The 24,874-nt window shown below is 33.7% G+C and overlaps 1 long non-coding RNA gene across 2 annotated transcripts; it reads right to left on the bottom strand.

The window, feature by feature from the left end:
• Positions 1 to 6,730: 6,730 nt before the first annotated feature.
• On the bottom strand, positions 6,731 to 19,457 carry LOC123549963 (uncharacterized). 2 transcript variants are annotated; one of them, XR_008371486.1, is made up of 5 exons: positions 18,135 to 19,457; positions 11,239 to 11,399; positions 10,132 to 10,307; positions 7,969 to 8,117; positions 6,731 to 7,208 (listed from the first exon to the last, which is right to left on the bottom strand). It is a non-coding gene; the product is annotated as an uncharacterized LOC123549963 (long non-coding RNA). The 2 variants fall into 2 exon arrangements; XR_008371487.1 differs by having other exon boundaries at positions 7,969 to 8,089.
• Positions 19,458 to 24,874: the final 5,417 nt, after the last annotated feature.

Raw genomic sequence — 24,874 nt, 5'->3', positions numbered from 1 at the left:
AATCTAAGTCAGATTCAAAACTAAGTCAGATTCAAAAATAAGTCAGATTCAAATCTAATTCAGATTCAAATCTAAGTCAGATTCAAATCTAAGTCAGATTCAAAACTAAGTCAGATTCAAATCTAAGTCAGATTCAAAACTAAGTCAGATTCAAATCTAAGTCAGATTCAAATCTAAGTCAGATTCAAAACTAAGTCAGATTCAAAACTAAGTCAGATTCAAATCTAAGTCAGATTCAAATCTAAGTCAGATTCAAAACTAAGTCAGATTCAAAAATAAGTCAGATTCAAATCTAATTCAGATTCAAATCTAAGTCAGATTCAAATCTAAGTCAGATTCAAATCTAATTCAGATTCAAAAATAAGTCAGATTCAAATCTAAGTCAGATTCAAAACTAATTCAGATTCAAATCTAAGTCAGATTCAAATCTAAGTCAGATTCAAAACTAAGTCAGATTCAAAAATAAGTCAGATTCAAAACTAAGTCAGATTCAAAACTAAGTCAGATTCAAATCTAAGTCAGATTCAAAAATAAGTCAGATTCAAAACTAAGTCAGATTCAAAACTAATTCAGATTCAAATCTAATTCAGATTCAAAACTAAGTCAGATTCAAAAATAAGTCAGATTCAAAACTAAGTCAGATTCAAATCTAAGTCAGATTCAAAACTAAGTCAGATTCAAATCTAATTCAGATTCAAAAATAAGTCAGATTCAAATCTAATTCAGATTCAAAACTAAGTCAGATTCAAAACTAAGTCAGATTCAAAACTAATTCAGATTCAAATCTAATTCAGATTCAAAACTAAGTCAGATTCAAAACTAAGTCAGATTCAAATCTAAGTCAGATTCAAAACTAAGTCAGATTCAAAACTAAGTCAGATTCAAAACTAAGTCAGATTCAAAACTAAGTCAGATTCAAATCTAAGTCAGATTCAAAACTAAGTCAGATTCAAAACTAAGTCAGATTCAAAACTAAGTCAGATTCAAAACTAAGTCAGATTCAAATCTAAGTCAGATTCAAAACTAAGTCAGATTCAAAACTAAGTCAGATTCAAAACTAAGTCAGATTCAAAAATAAGTCAGATTCAAATCTAAGTCAGATTCAAAACTAAGTCAGATTCAAATCTAAGTCAGATTCAAAACTGGGTTACGTGAGATCTTAGACTTGGTCACTATGCAAAATCATAGAAAAACCTTGTTAAGACTCTACTTGATTTTCATAAAACTTTATCAAAATGTTTGTCTCAATGAATGTCTATTTCAAGTTTGAAATCGTATTATTTAGGTTTAAAACTAGTGCCACTAGGTCAAATCATAGGAAGAAATTGTTAACACTCAAAAGGCCACATAAACTACCTGATCTTCATGAGACCATGGTCAGAATGTTTGTCTGTTTTATATTTTGAAATTAGGATTGATTTGTAACTGGGTCACTTGGGAAAAAATATAGGTCATTAAGTCAAATCATAAAATACTTTGTCAATACGTTGGAGGTTATTTTTTTCAACTTGAACATCATAAATCTTTGTTAGAATGTTTCTCTGTTTAAAATCTAGGTCAAGATCAAATGAGGGTTACCTGAGGTCAAAAACTACATCACTAGGTCAAATCACTGAAAGAGTTTGGACATGATCTACGTGATTCACATAAAACATGGTCAACATGTATATTTCTATCAGGACCCTCTTGTTTTCGTATTGGACGGGAAAACTCTTCCAATTCTTTAATACAAAGTGTTAAGTCGGGGTTATTCCCTTGTATAACGTTTGTCAGCAGACACCAGTAAATTTAAGAAAAAAAACTACGATAACTTTCTTATTTCTGAACTATGGTGCCATATTTCTGCCGCAAGATAGCTAGGCAGCTATCACGATAACATTGCTAAACTTTCAGGGATATTTGTGTCTGTTTTTTTTTTAAATATTTTCTATTTTCTAGATATTTTATTAATTTCCTGAAAATTTCTATAAATTTTCAAAACTGCCACACGATGCTTGGAAGCTAACGCGATAGTATTCTAAATTTCCAACAAAATTGTGCATTCTTCTAAAACATTATCGAAAGACATTATTTTTCTAGATATGCGTTTTATTTGCAGACACATTCAGGCCTTTGAAGTAAACTATTCAGAAAGTTCGAAATATTAAGATAATTTCTGAAAGTATCGAGGGTATTTAACTAATAAATGGCAGATGTGGACACTTATGAAAACCGTATTAATATAACAATAAAAATTATCAAAAAGAATACTTCGAGAAAACTTTCAACGATTGAGATAAACTTTTCAGAAAATTTCGTGATAGCTACCGGACTATCTTGTGGCAGAAATATACCACTATACTTAACGAAACATATGTATGAGCACTCGATTTCTTTGTACGAATATTTCCTACCCGATGGTCATAGAATTTCTTAGTAAAAATATTTCCTACCCGATGGTCATGGTTTCTGTTTAAAATTTGATTAAAAGTTGTTTGTTTGTTTATCATTTCGTTGTTTGCTTTGAGAGTAAAAACATGAGAACACACACATCTTACACTGACATGTTTAAAATGAGGAAAAAAAACTAAAATTTTCATGTGTGTTGTAAAGTAATTGGAAATGTTTCCTTGAAATGTAATCGTAAATGTGTGAATACTTGTGGTTTAATCATTTCATTTTTATAATTATGGTATGAAATAAAGAGTTGATTTAACAGTGTTGAGTACAATGGATTCATACACAGCATGCACAGTCAGTAATAATCCATATTTTTGACTCGGCATTCGCCTCGTCCAAATATGGGTTCACTGATTTCAACTCATTTAGATTTGAAGATTGAATACTGCTTAAGCCGGTGCTAGGGGGCGTGGGCAGTGTTGCATTTTCCATTACTGCTCATGAACAGACTCAATCAAACCGAGTCTGCAATTTTCACTGTTTGCCTTGTTTTCGGTGCTTCCGAGGGATCTACTTTTCAGATTTTATTACTGCTGTGTACTTGTCATTGTACTCAACCCCGTGAAATAACCTCATATTATCATTTCTTGTCCTCTGGCATTGTCTGGTTTATTCAATGATAATGTATAATACAGGTTTACTTAAGCCAGTGCTTGTGGGCGGATTGAGGGGTTTGCACATGTAATTACCATGAATGGATTCAGTTAAACTGAGTCTAAAATCATTTGTTTTTTCTTTGTTTCCAAACGACCTTCTTGCAGTAGGAGATGGTAACCTTGAGAATAAGACTGAAAATGATTACATACCTGTTTCCATTCCCCGTTAATTTACACTGGAGAAGGAAACGTACACTGACGCCTGAATTTCATCTTAGCTGCACGATCACTGTATAAAAGAGCATTGTGACGAAAGTAAACATGTTACAAATACAACTGAATAAAGCTACAAACCTTTAACAATGACAAATATCTCTTTTTTATAACACTTGAATCTTTTAAAGGTATGATTTTATACCTTTTCAAGGTTATCTTTATTTTTGTTGTTAGTTTTATTTGTAACTTTAGATACAAAATCAGTGCACAATATACATGTAGTTGATAGGTTAAATTTTATTGACACTTTCAAGTAATAAAAACAACGAATGACAAGAATCTTTGAAACAGACTATTTTTAGGACCGAAAGGTTCCATCAAAATTAGCTAGATAGTTTGTATATTTTCAGTTATGTAACTTTGAACCACTTTCTAGTCACCACATAAACTGATTAATTTATCATCTTTTACTACCTGCACGAGCGGCATAGTCTACTAAGAGAATTGAACGGAAGCGTCAATTCTTTTTGCAGCGTCGAAAGTTCCTTTTCTGTTTCTTCTTTTAAATGTATAGATCACTGGCCTTGCTTCCCAGTATTTCTGCATTTTTATCTACATAGATTTTTGCTTTTACACTGACAACCTTGCCGGCCAAGTCTTTTTTAGAACAATAAGTCTTCTTTGCATTTACCAGTTCGCATCTTCAGATCTCATTTGTTTACAAGCATAGCCGTTTTCGAAATACTTGTAGCCAGCTTATATCATTGTACTTCACACATACGAAGTTTGCTTTGTCTAGGAGCTCAAAGAAGTTGCTTTCAACTTATTTTGTGGCTTTACCAGGTTCCAGATACATTTCTTTTTCCTTTGCTTCAAGTAGAACTAGAAATAGTAACAGAGTTACCAACGTCCCCCGCCTAAGGACATTAATTTTTCACAAAACATACTGCATGCCAATACAACATCTTCTAGGTAACAGGGCAAAATACTTATAATGTATATAAATCATAACTATATATCATGTAATTCATTAAGACATTCTGAAGTTTGAAAATATCTGGAAATCTATAACTGGTGAATGCATTCAAATGGTAATATCTGTATTTTGATTTTATTTTTAAATTGGTAGGGAAAATAAATAAAAATGTAATGAAATATTTTATATATTAAAGGGATTTAATTAATAAACAAATGAAATGCATGACATATGGTATTAAAAAAAAAACCTTGTTTTTAAATTACACGAAAGAAAAAGTTAATTCTACTGCACTACATATCAACCTAATGTGTTGCAACTATAGTAATGCTACATCTAGCTATATAAGCCATTAAGTTATAACTTGTGCCCAGGTTTGCATTCTACAGGTCTATAATTGTTAATAGCTTTTTATATCTATCAATACCAATCATCTTACTTAAACATAATTTCATTTTTAAATTAATGGGAAAACTGATTTAAAAACACATGAAATGTACTTTATCATATAAAAGGAAAGTAATTTCATGTACAAAAAAAGAAAACTAACTTGGGTGACCTTGACCTTTGTACATGACACAATCTCTTGAAATGGTGAATATATATGCCAAGCTATTTTAATATAAACCAATGCTTAAAAAAGTTACAGACCAGACAAAAAAAAAATCCAAAAATCTCCAAAGGTGACCTTGACCTTGGAGTTATGGGTCTGGGTCTTGAACAAGATAAATCAACTCATTATGAGAAACATTTGTGCCAAGTAATTTTAAAATCCCTTGATGAATGGCAGAGTTATGGACTAGACAAGAAACAGACCATGTTAACCTTTGACTTCTAAGTGTGACCTTGACCTTGGAGCTAGGGGTCTGAGCCTTGCGCATGACACGTCGTCTCATTATGTGGAACATTTATGCAAAGTTTAAAAATCCCTTGATAAAAGGCAGAGTTATGGACCAGACACGAAACATACCCTGTTAACCATTGACCTCTAAGTGTGACATTGACCTTGGAGCTAAGGATCTGGTTCTTGCGCATGACATGTCGTCTCATTATCAGAAACATTTATGCCAAGTTATTTCAAAATCCCTTCATGTATAGCAGAGTTAATGGACCGCAAACGAAGTGTGACGGAAGGACGCAGCCTATCTCTATGTCACCCTTTTTTCTTCGAAAAAGGCGGGGGACAACAATTAATTACTGATATCCCCATTGTCTGTCTTAAATGTCACATTTACATAATATATTTTCACTGAATAAGGTCTCACAAAGCAATTTCGTGACCTTAACAATATGAACTCATCGTTGTCATCACTTTCCAAGAAAGTCTGCAGCCCTTTACTTTTACTGACAGTTTTTGCTTCCAAAAGATTTTTCCACGACAAGCTTTTCATCTCTTTTATATGTGTTCGTTTTGGAGCATCTGTAACATTTTGACAAATTTATGACTTTCTGTCAGATGTGAGCGTAAATGTTCGGGTTTTACGTCTTTCTCATTTTTTTTTCTGTCATATAAACGACGGTGTCTACTTGAAGAAATAAGCGTTGTATTCAAATATTAAGGGCTACCTCACTGGAAAATTATGCTGTAGACACGTGATATGATAACCCTCACAGTCACACTGTACTAACACTGACTGCACTAGTCCTAGAACTATCCTCTTAATGCTGAGCGCCAAGCGAGGAAGCTACTAGTACCATTTTTCACGTTTTTGGAATGACGCGGCCATAGAGCGAATGCACGAGCTCCCGCACTCAAAGCGGGCGCTCCTAGACTTATCACTAGGCTACCGAGGCGTTGTTTTGGCTGTGTTGGATTTATAGTTTGTTTCTTCGACTTTTTTTTCTATATTTTGTGCTCTCTGCCTACTTTGCTTGACTTTATACCCACTAGAACCATAAGCACTAGCACTTTTATGCTACACTCTTACGCAAGTTCGAGCAAGCTCATTTTAAGTCATATCTGTATTTGAGAGTAGCATGAATTATGTCATTAAGTATTACAACAAACGCTTTTGTCCAATTTTCTACAAGAATCCTTTAACTCGCAGTCTTCTGGTAGCTTCGTAGCTCTGCAACATGGTCTGCTACAGTGGGAACTCAATCTGCTGCCTCGTTCTTCTATGACATTTATACATCTGCAGTATTCATAAAGGTTTCGGATGGTCGTGCAGTTGCACCATTCCTTTTAGTCCATCAAAAACAATTTCGTCATTTCTATCTGGACATAGTGTTATTGAAGATAATAAACAGATAATCATGTTGATGAAAGTATAATCTTTTTGTTTCGATGTCTAGAACCCCATTTTGCGTCCAAATAGTGTTCTAAAATTAGCCCCATTCTTTCACATTTCCAAAATTTTTACTTAAACGGTCATGTTCTTTCTACTTTCTTTGTCACCAAATTCTGCTATAACTTGAAAACAATTCAAAATTTATCTCACATCTTTATTATATTAAATCATTCATACATACACACGACTAGTGATAGTCCTTCTTTTAAAATTAACCCAAATGTTGTTTTAATGTTGTTTACAGTCTTTTTTAATGACTTACATTATTACAAAAATGACAAGATTTACAAAACCCCGTTTTTTAGTTTAATTGTATTACACCCACCTTGAGAGCCACATTATAACATTAACGTATTCACAAAACACACGTGCAAATGCATTCAATTGTAGGCAGCGAAAGGTGCATGTTATAAGCATTGCACAAGAAACAAATTAGACTGAAAAACAAAGCAAATTTATTTAGGTGACAATTATATAAGTACATATATCATTAAGACGTTTGACTTCATTGGTGTATTCATTCCTGTACATATCAATCAGGCGGGTAAATTTGTAGGTTGCGTATACTTGTAGCAGTTAATAGGCAGGAAATCCAGAATAAGGCCGCAAGGGCATACTGGTACCTGACAGCATTTGCCGGCCGGTGCAGGGTCAAAATAACATTGTTTTGGTAAGATCCACTGCGGACAACTGAAAAGAAAAATCAGTGGCTCTCGATTACCATTATGTGCATACGTTGATATTGCTATGGCATACCGGTGTCTAACAACATTTACCTGGTTGCGATGGAGGATCTACAATATAGCTTTTAGGGTAAATCCCATTGAAAATGCAAGTGAAAAAAGAACACTATTCTCAACTAAGAAATTCAGTTTGTTTTTCAGATATAGTCATTTCTTAAATGAATGGATCCTCTTTATGTTAGTGTCACCCCAGGCTATCAGCTATGAACTCACTAGTATATTTATTAGTTTGTGAAAGCGTTTTTGTTCTTCACCCAGAAATGCACATCAAACGAACTGTAATAAGTTCAATTGTTCATTCTTATTCCAAACATTTTTATTCTAAATTGTTGTAAAGTGGTTGAATAAGCTCAGCTGTTTTTTTTAATTATCATGAAACTAAAAAAAATAATTAAATGCAGATTTAATAGTCATTATCTGCGATTTTAGCAATTAATGTTAAGCGCCAACTGTACACAAGAGAGCCGCGCCATGAGAAAACCAACATAGAGCGTTCGCGACCAGCCTGGATCTAGACCAGCCTGCGCATCCGCGCAGTCTGGTCAGGATCCATGCTGTTCGCTTTCAAAGCCTATTGCAGTTTGTGAAACCATTAGCGAATAGCATGGATCAAGACTAGACTGCGCGGATGCGCAGGCTCGTCTGGATCCATGCTGGCCGCAAAGGCACTATGTTAGTTTTCTCATGGTGCGGCTCAAGAAACTTACAGTATGTCACATTGGTAGGAGCCTTTTCCGTCTTTGCAAGTACACTTGTACTTACATCCGTCTTTCCATTGTTCTTCTTCATGGTAATGTTTGCCTCCATAACAACATGTATTTGGTGTATCTGTACAATTGCTTAATATACATAACATCTGTCAGGAAAAAAGAGTAACCCTTTCTAGCTTGATAGCAGATCGTATTTTTCCGTCATGCTATCAACATGAAAACCTATTAATCCAATATAATATTAATATACAATGATTCATTTTTGCTCTAACTTCACAGAACTGGCCGACGTAGTAACATTTTCTGTTGTAATGAAATATGCTAGTAAGTTTTAAGGTGATATCACGCTTTGAATTTCAAGTGAATGACACCCCCCACCCCCAAACAAAAACAACAACAAAAAACAACAACAACAAAAAAAAAAAAAAAAACCCCGAAAACCCAAAGGATATTCAGTTTTTTCCCAGAATCATTATATATTCCAGACCATAAACCAAAACAATTGAAATTCTTACATGACTTCAGTGAATTCAACAAAACAAAATCAAGCAAAAATATTGATGTCGAATGTAAAGTAAGCTACACAATGCAATGTCCTACCTAGATACTTACGATTTTACGAAACAATGCATATGCAGAATGGAGAGATAAAATTGATTTTGTCAGATCGTGAAAACTAATGACAAAATTTGACAGGTTATGATGACCCATGATCTAAATAAAGATTACTATTATTTCTACCTTGCAGTTTGATTTTCTTCAAAAAGGCTCTTCTATATTGTAGCTTACAACTCACTCATAATGACCCTGAATCGCTCACCTGAGTAATATGAGCTACATGTTTCAAATGTCAAACTTATACTAAAATATTAAGGAAGTAGGCTAGTAGGTCAAATTCATGGTCACTGAAAGTCAGTTTAAAGATCGGTGTGCAAAAGTGTATATGTAATCATAATGTCAAGGCTGTATCTAAAAAAGACAGAAAGTAGGTCAGTAGGTCAAGGTCACCCTAATTACTTGGAGTCATCAGGTATTAAATTAATAAATTAAATTAATTAACAGTCTAGGAAATATGATCAGATAATATTTGAAGTATTTTTATCTATATAACTCATATGAAAATGACCCCAAGGACAGGGCCTCTTTTCACCCCTGGGGCATAATTTGAAAAATCTTTATAGAGAACCACTAGGCAATGCTACATACTAAATATCAAAGGCATAGGCCTTGAACTTTCAGAAAAGAAGATTTTTAAAGTTTTTCCTGTATTAGTCTATGTAAAACTTAGGACCCCAGGTCAGGGCCTCTTTTCACCCAAAGGGCATAATGTGAACAATTTTGGTAGAGGACCACTAATAAATGGAACATACCAACTATCAAAAGCCTAGGCCTTGCAGTTTCAGGCAAAAAGATTTCTAAAGTTGTTTCCTATGTAAGTCTATGTAAAACTTGAGACCCCCGGGGTGGTGGCCTCTTTTTACCCAAGGAACATAATTTGAATAATCTTCACAGAGGACCATTAGATGATGTCGCACTGCCAAATATCGAGCTCTGAGCCTTGCGGTTTTGGACAAGAAGATTTTTAAGCAACCAATGTTCTGTGTTAAATTCAGTTCTTTGAATAGTTTCGAAAGGGTCATTCCTGTGAAATCTGGTTGATATTTATCAGAAATAGTATTGGCTTTCATAAGAAATAGAATTGGTCTGATTGGCTTTCACAAGCAATATAATTGATCTTCAAAATAATTGAGACGGACCTTCAGAACTATTGGGCTTTGGAGTTCTTGTGCAATATACAGGTAAACATGTATAATCAAAAACGTTCTTCTCTACTACCTATGCAACTGTTTACAAAGCATTTAGCTCTTAGAAAAAGATAAGGAAATCTGTTGCTTAGTAAATAAACTGTTCTTATACATAATGATCCAGATACCAGTGCACTGCACTTGACTGACCTTGGAGTTAATTTCTATAGAGTTATAATAAAATTACAGGAAAAAAGCTCAGCGAAAACAATTTCAAACACAAGACAACAGGAATGTGACATACATGTATTCACAGAGCAGAAATAGAAATAAATAAACTGAATTGGAAAATTAACTTAAACTAGACTTTGATTTCATCAATATCAAAATATTGAGAATCGACTATAATAAATACCTTGTCGATACATCGACCATTCCAATAATTGGACAGGTCTGGTTTGTAATGTCCTGGGTATGTGCTAGTTAGATCCATGGCTTCTAGTACATTTGTATTCATGGTTCCAGTTCCATACCAGAGGTTATATAGGTAACCCGGTACACCTGCCACACCCTTCATCATAATCATCCAGTCTGGACAGAAGGTACAATGTATAGAGGACTAATAAATCTTTATAAGCATTTAGTATGCCATTTCTTAAGCTCCACGGGAAAATGTTGCGATTCCTTTATTTAATATGAGTTACGATAGTTTTCAGTTCAACACACGATTTGTCTGTCAGAGCTGTATGCAAGTTTTACTTTACAAGGAGCTGTCTGACATTTTCCTACTTCCACTTTATAGAGTTGGAGAAAACGAATTTGAGAAATGCAAATGATAAAAATGCATCAAAATGAGATAAATCAGACGGTAAAAATATTGTGACAGAAAAAGAACCCTGAAGTAAAATTGATGATTTACCAATATCAATTACATAGTTGAACACAATAGACACCATCCTTATGTCTACTGAGCTGGTGTATAAATAGGAAAATTAAACTTTGACTGAAAGCATGACAGTCAAAGAGAGAATTAGTTAATCATGGTAATTGTGCACCTGAAATATGTATCACAGTAATACTGTTACATCAGACAAGATGAATATTTGCTTTACAAGTTCCTATTTTGCTTCCAAAGATTTTAATCCATACTGACTGCTAATTGAGTTTCATCTATATAATCTGTTAATTATAAATGTTATAACTTCAATTATTACATTTAATTAATATTAACAAACGAAGCTTTAAATTTCTCGTCAGCATTGTTGGTAAATCTGAAAGCTCTGGATTAATCATTCTATACATTTCGATGGGAATGCAGAGGGGGTTTTGGGGGTGGGGTTGTTCGAGTTCCACTGGGATTACTTTAACACCTATTCATATGACATAAAACAAGTACTTGTTTGTCAAGGAAATAAATTTTGAGAGTGGTTCAAATAAGCTTGAAGCTTTCATCACAGTTGTATCAAAACTAATTAGTCTAAACTAAACTAAACTATACATTTTGAATACAGAATTTACTTACTACATTTGTTACAGTATTCTGACAGTTATCGATAGCCCATTGTTCAAATACACCCTCACAGACTGTGTTTTTGTCGAATAATGCACAGTTAGGCAATCTGTCTGAGCAATGCTGCAGTGTGTTTGATGAGGAATGGGTTACAAGAGATGGTGGGACAGTAGCTGTAATCAAACGAAATTAGATTTAATGCACAGTTTGGCATTTGTCTGAGCAAGAATGCAGTGTGTTTGATGGGTTATGAGTTACAAGAGATGGTGGGACAGTAGCTGTAATCAAACGAAATTAGATTTAATGCACAGTTTGGCATTTGTCTGAGCAAGAATGCAGTGTGTTTGATGGGTTATGAGTTACAAGAGTTGGTGGGGCAGTAGCTGTAATTAAACGAAAGTAGAAACAAAATATATAATGTACAGTTAGGAAATTTTCCTGAGCAAGGCTGCAGTGTGTTTGAAAATAGATAGATTACAAGAGTAGTAGGGGCAGAAGTTGTAATTAAAAGAAATCAAATCACGAAATATATAATGCACAGTTATTCACAGAAATTTAATACTGAAATATGATATAAAGTTCACATAGGCAGTACTATGAAAATTCACTGGTGAAATTTAAACATTTCTACAATATCAAACCAGAGCTATCACTAGAGATGATATGGCTTGTTTGAAGTAGACTTTGCCTAAGAACTGCTACAAAGTTAATGCAATACATTATATTCCCTGCAAGATTTTTCTGTAAACATCATTACCACATTAGACACATACGGACATCCAGATCACACCATAAAAAGAAAGAAGAACATTTTTAGATATTAGAAAATTATTGCTATATTTCTTAAGAAGGCTTTGAAACTTAGTTACTGGCAGATTATACGTTATTGAAATACGTAAGAATGTGTTGAGTATTTTTAAATTGAAAAGTGTGTGTAACGGGATACCGGAGGTAAACTGCCTCAATTATAATGTTTTCATGATATTATAGTATATATATAGTACGTTTTCCTCCATGGTGTGCCAGTGCAACTCTGGTTCGATTCTCGACTCGGGCATGTTTTCTTTTTCTTGATTTGGCATTTTCAAGATAGATTAGAAACAAAAAGTCATGTTTTAATGATCATTATAAGACTTAATCTTTTTTTCAGGAAAGCAAGTGTTTTATCTTGTTGATGAAAGCAACTCTGTTGGTAAAGGGGCAGACAACTTGTGAGCATGGTACATCACTACCTGTATTGGTATTCCATTTTGACAATGCTGCTGGCCAGAATAGATATAACGCCTTGCTGTGGTATGGTCTGTGGAGAGTTTTACTAGGTAACAACCATTATATTTTTTATATCTTTGATAGCTGTTAAAACAGTGTACAATTTTAACCTTTGGACTGCAGGAGGCAGATATGTCTGCATTTGTGACCAGTGCAGATCAAGATCAGCCTGCACAACTGTGCAGTCTGATCATAATCTACACTGTTTGATATTCAGTCAGTAACTTTTCTATGAGAACCCCCTATAAACTATAAATGGTACTGTCTCTATTGAAAGATGGAGTAGCAGGTTAAGGGTTAACATAATGATAACAATAAATGTGTTTGTAGAACATCCTATTTGCAGTTATCCAAATCTGCAAACAAAGTACATTTTGTCAATTTGTGGAGCATTGGTTGTAAGAATTATCTTTTATTAAATACTGATAACTCTAGTTTTATTACAGGAAAAATAGAGGCACACAGGTTAATTATTTAAAATAAAATATTACATGTTTTACTTATTTCTTACAGGATATCACAGTTCGATCGATTGAATAGTCAACGATGATCGCAGGCCATACTAAGTTTGAACCTGATTGGCACTTTGGAATTTGGAAGAATCGATGAAGGAGGGTGAATGCTGAGACCTAACATCATATTGCAGACACAGTGGATCAGTCATCAAAGAAAGGTCATAACATTGCACAGTTGCTCAAAAATGATTCAAAACCTGTCACATTCTACCAGTGGAGAAATTTCTTATCACAATATTTTAAACCTTTGAAGAACATTACCAAGTATTATCACTTTATCATTAGTGTTAAAATCTTAAGTGACAGTCCAGTTGTGACAGTCAACTTACTAAAATCTACTCCTTCTAAGGGTGCAATGTCAAACGAGTATTATTGACATGGAATGACACAAGCCGGACAGTGGTACCTGTACACATAAGAGAACACTGTTTGTCTGAAAAGTCAAAAGATTCAGTTTGACCCAAACCTCTTGTACCGAAAACTGAAATTGTGAGTGAGGAGGATTTTTCTGAAAACTGGAAAAAAGGAAGTGGATGTAAAAGATAGAAATTGTTGTTTTATTAAAAAGTTTTAATACACAACACTTAAGCTTGTTTTGCTGTTCATATCGGTGTGTTTAGCTGTTAAGGTTACAAATCCAGTAAAGGTTATAGTTTCAATTACCAACACAAGAAACGCGTCAATGCCACGAAACCAGGTTTTCAACACTTTTCATAAGAATAAACAAAAGTGCCAGAATGTCACAATATACGCCCGTCACAGCAAATTTCTTTACTCTAGCACCTGTATTTGCAGATGTAATTTTAATTTTGTGGTTGTTTAGTAATCATTGTAATTCTTTTGTTTTTCTAAGTCCACAAAAAAACCCCTTACCAGGTAGAGATACCTTAAAATACACCTAAAATTAGAAAGTAACAACTATGTTGTACCACAGAAAAGTGGTCTTGGTTTTTCCCTACGGTCAATTATATAAAAGTTACAATTTAAGTTATTTATAGTAACAACTAAGGGAAGTTAATCTAAAAAAAAAAAAAAAAAAAAAAAAAAATACAAAAAAAAAATTGTAAGTCCACACAGAAATTCTTACCAGGTAGAGATTGGTCAAAATACACCTCAAAATTGGATGTAACATGCATGTTGTACTACAGAAAAGTGGTCTCGATTTTTCCCTACGTCTAGTAATGAAAAAGTTACAATATAAGCTATTTATAGTAACAACAAAGGGAAGTAATTCTAAAGAATGGAACTGCGCAAGACACTTCGTCTCATCGATGGTGTATAATTGTGCCAAGTTACATCAAAATCCCTCTATGCATGAAGAAGATATGCTCCGGACAAACTTTTCATTCTTGTATCCTTTGACCTCTGTGACCTTGACCTTAGACCTAGGGACCTGGTTCTTGCGCATGACACTCCGTCTCATGATGGTGAACAATTGTGCCAACTTTCATCAAAATCCCTCCATGCATGTAGAAGATATGCTAACCCTAACCCTAACCTACCCTATTTTTAGTAACAATGACCTTGACCTTGATCCCAGAAACCCCAAAATCAATCCCAAGCTACAACTTTATGTAAGTTTTCTATACACCAAGTTTCATCATGATAGCTCATTCCTAAGTTAATAGCGACCTTATTATAGTAACGACTGACTGACCGAAACCCTAATCAATCCACTTTGTTCTATTACTACTACTACAAGTTTACAATATTGTTCCGACAAGTTTGACCGGAAACCCTTTTTATTTAGTACATGACCTGACCTTGACCCCAGAAACCCCAAAATCAATCCCAGCCTTTGTCCTTGATATAAGCTACATACATACCAAGTTTTATTCAAATATCTTTACCGAAACAAAAGTTATTGACCGGAAACCCTTTTTCTATTTTAAGTAACAGTGACCTTGACCTTGACCCCAGAAACCCCAAAATCAATCCCAGCCTTTGTCTTGATATAAGCTACATACGTATCCAAGTTTTATTCAAATCTACCTTTGACCGAAACAAAACAGTGATTATTGACCCGGAAACCAAACATCCAGTTTGTTGAAACGTCCCCGGCCGACCGCGCCGCCGCCACCGCCGCCCGCCGCCGCCCGACCGACATCTACCCCAATCTAATAACTCAGGTTTTCGTTGAAAACCTGGTTAATAAAAGTATCGGCTGGACATAAAAAATAATGTTTTACCAGAGCTTGTAGCCAGTGTAACCTTCATCAAAAGTTGTTACCTTCATGATAGCAGTTTGCATATAACCTATGACCTCTATATACCTTTTAGTCATTATGACAATTTGGCATAAGGGTGAATACATGTTGAATGCCACAGTACCATGCCAAAACTATTGTTTTAGATATGTTGCCATGGCAACAAACTGTATATCATGCTGTTATAGTAATGAGAGAGTCTTGAGTATATATGGCTATACTATCAAAATATGCACTTTAATAGAAAAGTGCTTTAACTTAAGCTGTTGTATTTATTAAGTATTTTTAGAAAAGGAATTTAGTATGTATGTTGCCATGGTAACATAATTCAGATTATGTTTCATAGAAATTATGGATTTGTATTTCAATTTGAGATCTACAACGTATAATTTCATTGTAATAGAATGTTCACTTTCTGCAATATTGTCAGTTATAACTAGCCAGTGAAAATCAAATTATGAGGAAGGAATGACTATAATGTTTCATTCTTACGATAACTACCATTGTAACAAAACATGTCATTAAACTGATTATTTTAAAGTTTTATGTGAAAATTTCAGATTTCTTTTCTGAATACTTATACTTTCAAATATTTAACTTATTAGAAATATTATTTCAAAATTAGCTGTTGTTTTTAAGTATTATTGTAGAAGAAGGGAATTTAATACACATGTTGCCATGGTAACACAGTTTTCTTAGATTTTAAATTAGCTGTATTTTTCTACTTTAAAATAAGCATCTACAATATAAAATACCATAGTAATATAAGTTTCATTTATTTCAAGGTAGTCATTTATTACCAGCAAGTAAAAGACAAGTTATGAAGAAACAATGACAGAAATGTCTTATTGTTAAAGTTATTACCTCATGTTACAAACACAGTCATAAAATCAAACATTTTTATTTTTTAAACATGAAATTTTCAGATTATATTTTTGAATACATATGCTTTATAATATTCAACTTATATGAAACACTTTTCCAAATTTAGCTCTTGTTTGAAAGTATTATTGTAGAAAACAGAATCGAATGCATATGTTGCCATGGTAACACAATTTAATAATGTTTTTATAGAAAATGTGAAGGATTTTAGTTAGCTAGATATTTGCACCTTAGGCGAAGATCTAAATATTCATTGTAATAGAAGATTCATTTATTTAAAAATAGCCGGTGATTACCAATAAGTGAACGACACAAACTGAAGAAACAATGACTGAAATAGTTCATTCTTATGGTTATTTCCCGTGTTACAAAATCTGTCATAAAACCAAACATTTTTAATCTTTTCACATAAAAATTTCAGATTTTACTTCTGAATACCTATACTTTCAACTATTCAACTTATTAGAAACATTATTTCAAACTAAGCTTTTATCTTTAAGTACTTTAATTGTAGAAAAAGGAATATAATGCATATGTTGCCATGGTAACGCAATTTGAATAATATTTTCATAGAAAATATGAAAGATTTTTATGAGCTGTATTTTTCTACTTTAAGTAAGCATGTATCACAAATATAAAAATTCATAGTAATTGAATGTCTTTTTATATTTCAAAATAGTTATTTATAACCAGCAAGTAAAAGACAAGTTATGAAGAAACAATGACAAAAATGTCTTATTCTTATGGTTATTACCAATGTTACAAAAACTGTAATAAAACCAAAAATTCTTAAAATTTTCATGTGAAATTTTCAGGTTATTTTTCTAAATACATATGCCTTCAAATATTTTACTTTTTAAAAACCTTATTTTAAGCATTATCGTAGAAAAGGGAATTTAATATATTTGTTGCCATGGTAACGCAATTTGAGTAATGTTTTTATAGAAATAGTTGTAGATTTTAATTGATTATCATTTTGTGTATTAAGAAGGGATCTAAATTATATCCTGCCATTGTAACAGAAGATTAAATTATCCCAGAATTGTTAGCCATTACCAGTAAGTGAGAAATAAACTAGAAAGAAAGCATAACTGAAATGTTCTGTTTTTATTTTTAATACCTATGTTACAAAACCTGTAACAAAACTGAACATTTTGAAGATTTTCATCTGAAATTTTCAGGACTTATTTCTGAAAGGATATACTTTCTAAATATGCAAAAATCTGAAAATGTCAAAATTCCTCATCTGGACCCATTTTCTCAGTCATGGTCACATATAACCAAACTTCAATTTTAAAGAAAGATCAGTCAGTGCCTTTATTAACTAACGAATTTAAAGATCTTCAATGTAGGGATAACGCATGTTTTTTCGTGTTAAAACGTCTGCAGAATCCCGAGGGATTCTGAAGATGTTATAACACGAAAAAACATGCGCTAACGCTATTCTAGCATAAAACGCGGAAAATTAAACCCTAATAAGTGAAAACATTCTCCCTCAACGTCCTTATTCCATGAAACGCCCGGGAACGTCTACGTTGTTTTTTCACTTTGACGTCATTTCCGTTTTAATTATCCGTTTCGGGACCGTAATGCGTTTACGCTTTGCCACGGAACGCGCATATATAAAAAGGTGTTATAACAGCACGTGAGCGCGAGAATCTCTCTGTTAACACACGTTTTCTCTCTTGTTAAAACACCCCCGAAAAGTGACCATAACAGCAGTTTTATGCTTGAATATATAACCCGAGTACTGACAAATGAAAAACAAAATGTGCCAGAAAATAGGATTAACTACGACTGCTTGATTAAGTTTGAAATAATACGGAATATGCCAGTTTATGTATTTATATTTTAGATGACGAATGTTTTTACCCCAATACCTAAGAGAAAATTACACATATCAGACGTCTTATAGAGTCTAAGTATCAATAGGCTTTGCAGTTGTGATGTGCCTATTGTGTTTATGGTTCTTGAAAACCTGCCGTCCGTATAATAAATAGATAAAGTCAAATAAATAAAAACTATTTTCACATACCCGAGATGGTTTGTAGGACTGCAAAGGTCAATAGAACGTAAAGCAACATGCTTCTTGGACAATTAACGTCTAATTGTCAGCTATGAGAAAATGGAGTGAACACACATGTATCAGTTTCCTACTTCAAAAGAAAAAATAAACATCTATAATAATACCTAGCAACTATGAATAAGCAGCCTGTCTTCGAACGTGCTTAAAGCACATGTTATCATTCTGATAGTGTACATTACCACAAGAATTATTTTATTTCTTTGAAGCGTCAAAAGATTTTTTAGGTGAATTTACGAATAAGAGAAGTGTTTTTCAATTACGTACTTATTCACGATCTCGTGTCCTGTAAAAAAAATCAGTAATCATCAATGTGGCATACAGATTACTGGTCTTTCTATAACTAATACAAGAAACTTGGAACCGAGACAGTAAATTGATGTAATTAATGTAAAGCCTTCCAACATTTGTAGTCTATACTAAGGATTGTCTGTAACCTTTTGGCTACTAAGTCAAAAATTCAAAACAAGGAGAAAAATGATTATTAGATTCTTGCAATGGTGGCAGTTGCAGATGGGAATATCCGGCTTAATATTCTTAACGCTGACCTACTGACCTACTTTCTTGTTTTTGAAGCTACAGCAAAGAGATTTGGATCACCTGTATAATTTTTAACAGAATTCAGTAGTTATCTTGAGTAACTTGAATACTCTTTACCATGACCTCCTTGTATAGCTTTTTTGAAACTTTAGCAAAGAAATTGGTCCAAGCAAGCGACTTAAGTCAGGTGACCGATGCAAGGCCATCATGGCCCTCTTGTTTAATACATCTCCGTCATCACCATGTTCAAAAGTTATATTGGGAATAAAAACATCTCATCCCAGCCAGATGAATCCCCAAGAGTCGTAAATGTAACAAAAGAAGATTCCCAGACAACGCCGCATGAAATAATTTCGATCATCCGAAGCAGACCACCAACCCTGAACAATTATGGAACACACAAAATGCTGCAAAACAATATCTACATTCAAAATGCATATTTTAGTTGAAGCTTTATACAGTTGATGCACAGCATTTACAATGAATCGTCTGAGCCCCAAAATATTCCAGGTGTCAAAACGTCATAATATTTACATTCCTCCTTACAAAGAAGTCTTAAAGCATTCTGAAAAAAAAAAAACCCGTACAATTAGAAATTATATTCTTTTAGTAAAATTAGAAATTAAATTATTCAAAGTGCACCAGGTAATGTAGATATTGCTCACCGTTTCTCTTTCTATAAAGATAAGAAGTGTCATAAAATGTTGTGACCTTACGGCGTATACCGTCCGCTTATCATCATTCTTCACGTTTACAATGTAACGTTATCTTTATTTATACTTAATAGTTAAAATTTCATTTTTTTTCTATAATGAATATTCACTTACTTGTACTTCTTCAGTCCCCTATAGTATTCTCCAAGTTTAAACACACAGTTTAAGTTGACCAGGTTAGTTCTGAAAACTCTGAACTCCTTATAGTAGTTTTCTTCTTGTATCTCTAAATCCATTGACCTTTTCTCGAGAAAAAATGCGACTGGGTATTCCTTAAAGGTCCACTACTAACACTCGAATGAGTATTATTTGAAAAACCAGATTTTGTAGCTGAGACTTCCTATTTACTGAAAATATGACCCACTGCATCGGATCTGACAAAGTAGTCATGAATATGTCCAAGAATAACCAACAAATAAACAAAAAATATTGCCAATTTTAAACCGAAAGTATGTTTTCCGACTGATTACGAACCCGTCGCGCATCTTCGGATTTTTTTTCGGAAGAATTCTCCAAAACGAGACTATAATTTATAAATAGATGTAACATCTATTATATGTCCAAACGATAACGTGATTTTTACAAACTTAGCATAGGAAATTCAACATTTTTGTGACTCACAAAAACTTCATGAAAATCATTCTTATGATACAGGTAACAGCTATACTACAAGTTTTCAGGAGGACAATTTAGGCCCTTCCCGAATAAAAGTATTTTCACAATTTCGTCTGCAAACTTTTTCAGTTAATCTCTTTTCAGCACAGTTTTAAGAATATAAATGAATAACTATCTTACACTGTAGAAACAAAATTTGATTGAAATTTACCTACATACACTATTTTTTAGTACATATGGCTTCATTAATTCAATAAATGTTTAGACTTTAAACACATTGTCTTGGCCTAATATATGTCACTGTCAATTTGAAACTAAAAATTTGTACATCTCATATTTTTCATGCAAATCGTGTATAATTACCATTATGGAAATACAGTTATTTTGTTGCGCGTCTTTAAACGGATATTCATTTGAATTAATTTTAAAATCACGTGATCCCGAAGAATTTCCGACTGATTACGGAAAAGCGATAAACACGGAAGTAGGACAAAATGACCACCCATGTCAGTCTAAGAAAATACAGAAACAATCATTTGTTTCTCTGTACCTGTGTTGATTTCAAGGAAATATTGCACGGCTATCGTAATGTTTAGTAGTATATTTCAAAATGTGTAGTCTTGTTTTAAGATTTATGTCTATTCATTTGTCTTTATTTTGCACCTTTAAAGGCAGTAGACCCGTAATGAAAATTGGCAATTAACGTAATCTCCGTATGGGATTTCGGCATTCCTCGTCTGGTACGGATTATGAAATACACCACCAAGGGCCGAATAATGCCGAAATACAGTCAATAAGCTGTATTCGCACTGAACTTGCCCATTGTCATTAAGGTAAAGTCACAAGCTGCTAGGAGAAGTCTTTAGGTAAAAATCATCAGGTCGATATTGGATAATACTTCTTTTAGCACAAGCGATGTCATGCTATATATTATTTTATTGGTATATACTTACTAATGGTCTGTCTCAAATACTCAAATATGCCACTAACGAATACAAAAACATATTCAGCGTCCATCGGATACGGCTTTTTTTGATAATGGCGTCATGATTTAGAAGTTCACCATTTCAAACGAGTTTTCAGTCTTATTGATATAAAAATATTGACTGATATAACACTAGAAATAGGTATATGTGTACAATACAACAGTCATTTAAACAGTAATGACGTAGATTGTGTAGATTTTGCCAGGCTGGATCACACACGGCGCATGCGGATCTTGGGGTCCATCTAGATCTCGTTTGTATAACATCCTCAAATTGTCCAAAGATTTTATTTAACTTAGATGTGCTGGTCTTAATGTATTGGAATTTAGCAGGTTTAGTTATGTAGTTCCAGTTTTAATCTAAACACATTATTTATTTCGTTAGATCACGTCAAAACATTAAGTCTTCTAAAGGACTTGTTACACCATATAGGAAGTTACTTCTCTGTATTACGTAATAAGTAGTCCAAAATGTTGGCCCATGTAGCTGATGAAATATTGCATTATGAGGCATATTAGGAGGCAACAGTTTTATTTTTGACTTAGTTGTTTTGCTTATTATATTTAGAAAAGATTCTTTCATCAATTTCATGGTTTTACCTTATTTCACGGAGGAAATGTCTACATACGCATAATTGCTAAATAGCAAATTTCATGGGAGATTTTTTATGAGGATGCTGTTTTCAGAACAGATTATGTTTCTTATGTGTAAATAACAACTCAACAACTCAATATTTTCATGTTATACTAACTGGCTGTATATTGTTTTTCTATCATTTAAAGGCTTTCAATTATGGTGGCTGATTTCTGCTATTTTGTGTGTTCGTGTCGGCGAAGCGAATTGTTGAAGTATCGAAAACACGAACGGTCGAAATAATGCTTAATTGTCGTGTGTTCACCTTTCGACTTTCGAGGCGAATATACGTAGAAACGAATCATTGAAGGCGAAATAACGGAATTTGGGAGGTGAACACACGGAAGTTTTGTATTAACCACTTTTTGTGTCGGTGGGTATTAAAACTACGTGTTTGTCGTGTCTTCGTGTATTCGCCTCGAAAGGCGAAAACACGACAGTTGAGTTGTTTTCCACCTTTCGTTACTTCGATCCATCGACACGAACACATGACAAATGTTTCATGTAGGTTACACACACAATAAATGTAAAAAAAGCAATGAGAAAGTCCATCTTAAAAACCTCTGCTGAGAGAAAGGAATATTATCAGCATACGTATTACCAAGTAAGGATGTAATTTTTCCCTCTATGGACATTGTTTATAGAAAATTTCATTTCAGCAGCATAATATTATGTGTAATTGTTATGCGCATGTCTACCGAACGGCGAATACACGAATGGACGAAACTGCACATTTGTCATGTGTGCGTGTCGGCGGATCGAAAACACGGAAACACGAAAGGTTGAAAACTGCTTATTTGTCGTCTGTTCGCCTTTCGACACGACAAAAGAAGGGCAACAACACGAAGCAACATTTTAATACCCGCCGACACGAAAAGTGAAAGATACAAAAGTTCGTGTGTTCGCCCTTGAATTTTCGTTATTTTGCCTTCAGTGTTTCGTGTCGAGTGTGTTCGTCTCGAAAGTTTAAAGGCGAACACACGACAAATAAGCAGTTTTCGACCTTTCGTGTCTTCGTGACTTCGATATTTTGACCTGCTGACACGAACAAATAAGCATTATCTCGACCTATCGTGTTTTCGTTACTCCGACATTTCGCCTCGCCGACATGAACACACAAAATGGTAGCAATCAACTACCATATTAAATAATGTACTAACAAAACGGATTATATATATTGCCTGCATATAATGCATAAACGTCTAAAACTAATTTCATTTTACATATCTTAAAGACTCCAACGATGACTTAAATCGTGGCTCAGATGCATCGTTTCGGAGCTAAATACAGCATTGTCTAAGTGCCAAAACATGTTCTAATGTCGAAATGAGGCCTTCTTTGGACATATGCTGTCGGTATCCTGAAAATCTATCGGCATTGTAATATGTTCTATTTGACATGCATATCAGCTATATTTCCACATGGTACAATTCAACCTCAAGTCCTCCTGGACGCTGTTAACTAGCAGTAATAAGGATTCGAGCCCGTTTAGGACACCTGAAAAAATGACAAAATTTACGATTTTCAACACATTTCAATTCTTCTTCGACACATAATGCATGCATTGCTAACACTAATTTCCTTTTCTATCTCTATAAAGACTACAACGATGACCTTAGATGACCAAATCTCGGCTCAAATGCATTGTTTTGGCGCAGAATACAGCAGTACTTTAGAACCAAAACATGTTTCAGGTTCGTAATGAGGCCTTTTTGGACGTATGCTGTCGGCATCCTTAAGATCCGCCGCCAATATAATATATATTATTATTTGGACATAAATACCAGCAATATATCCACATGTTTTACTTCATCCTTAAAATCTCCTAGACGCTGTGAATTACAGCAGTAACAAGGTAATTAAGTAAGTATCCCCAGGTCCTCCTGGACGATAATAATTACTGTAGTAACAAGGACTCGAGCACATTTGCGGACAACTAAACTATTCTGTAAAAAACGATGCCGTCGGTATCCTGAAAATTCTAAGACAATGTAACATGTACTCTCTTTTGAACAAACATACCAACAATACATCAAGCCCTCATAAAATTTGTACATTACAGCAATAAGAATGTTTCGAGTCCGTTTCCAGAAACATAAAAAAAAAAAATACTATTTAAAACAGATTTGAAAATTTTTCGACGGCAAATAATGAAATAACGATTGCTAAAACTGATTTCATATTTTATCTCGTTTGAAGCAAGGCAGTCAAGATCTACTTTAAGGTAAGCAGATACCATAGGTCAGGAAATGCCTAATTGCATAGCCCCCAACGAAATAAATATTCGCAAGATGTTTAAACATCCTCTCGGATAATTCTAAAGACAATATGTTTCCAGTTTCGTTCTTCCAACACTGGCTTGATATCAAATAAATGATTTTTAGAATCATCCATGAAAGAATCTAACAGACTATTTATATTCCAGGAACTCGGAGAAAACCTAACCAGACAATGAAACTTAAACTGGAAAATAGTGTTTCTTTTCAATCGAGTAGAATCTTTCTAAACATAAACAGACTTACGAACTATAAAAGGTCATACCTTTTGCGACTCATTTATAAAATATAAACATCCGCGCTTCAACTTTATTGCAATTAGTTGCTTTAAATTGCTAAATCTATAATAGCCGTTGGCCCTGTTGCACAATACTTTTTGGAGACTTACACAAATGGTACTCTTATTTACTGAACCCTCTATAATCTATCCCTTTAGTCCAATTACTTCTACGTCCAAACAGAAGAGGTAAATATTGAACCCTCTAACATCTATCATTTTAATCAGATAATTGAAGTCTCGGAACGGGAGAGGTAAATACTGAACGATCTTGCATCTATTGTTTTAGTCTCAGTCACCAAAGAGTCACCAAATTGAAGAAGTATATTGAACAACCCTCTCACATCCATTGTTTAGTGAGAGTACTTGTTATCTCAACATTGAAGAGGTAAATATTTAACCGTCTTTCATCTAGTGTTTTAGTAAAAATACCTAGAGAGGTAAATAGTGAACCCTCTTACATCTATTGTTTAAGTCAGATTACTAGAATCTCCACACTCAATAGGTACAATTTGAACTCTCTTACATCTATTGTTTAAGTCAAGATTACTAGAATCTCCAAACTGAAGAGGTACATATTGAACCCGCTTACATCTTTGGTTTTTGTCAGATTACTAGAATCTCCACACTCAATAGGTACAATTTGAACTCT

Source organism: Mercenaria mercenaria, chromosome 6 (genome assembly GCF_021730395.1).
Source record: "Mercenaria mercenaria strain notata chromosome 6, MADL_Memer_1, whole genome shotgun sequence".
NCBI classification, from domain to species: Eukaryota; Metazoa; Mollusca; class Bivalvia; order Venerida; family Veneridae; genus Mercenaria; species Mercenaria mercenaria.
The sequence above is the reverse complement of the archived record's forward strand: the minus strand, read 5'-3'. Positions and strand labels throughout refer to the sequence as shown.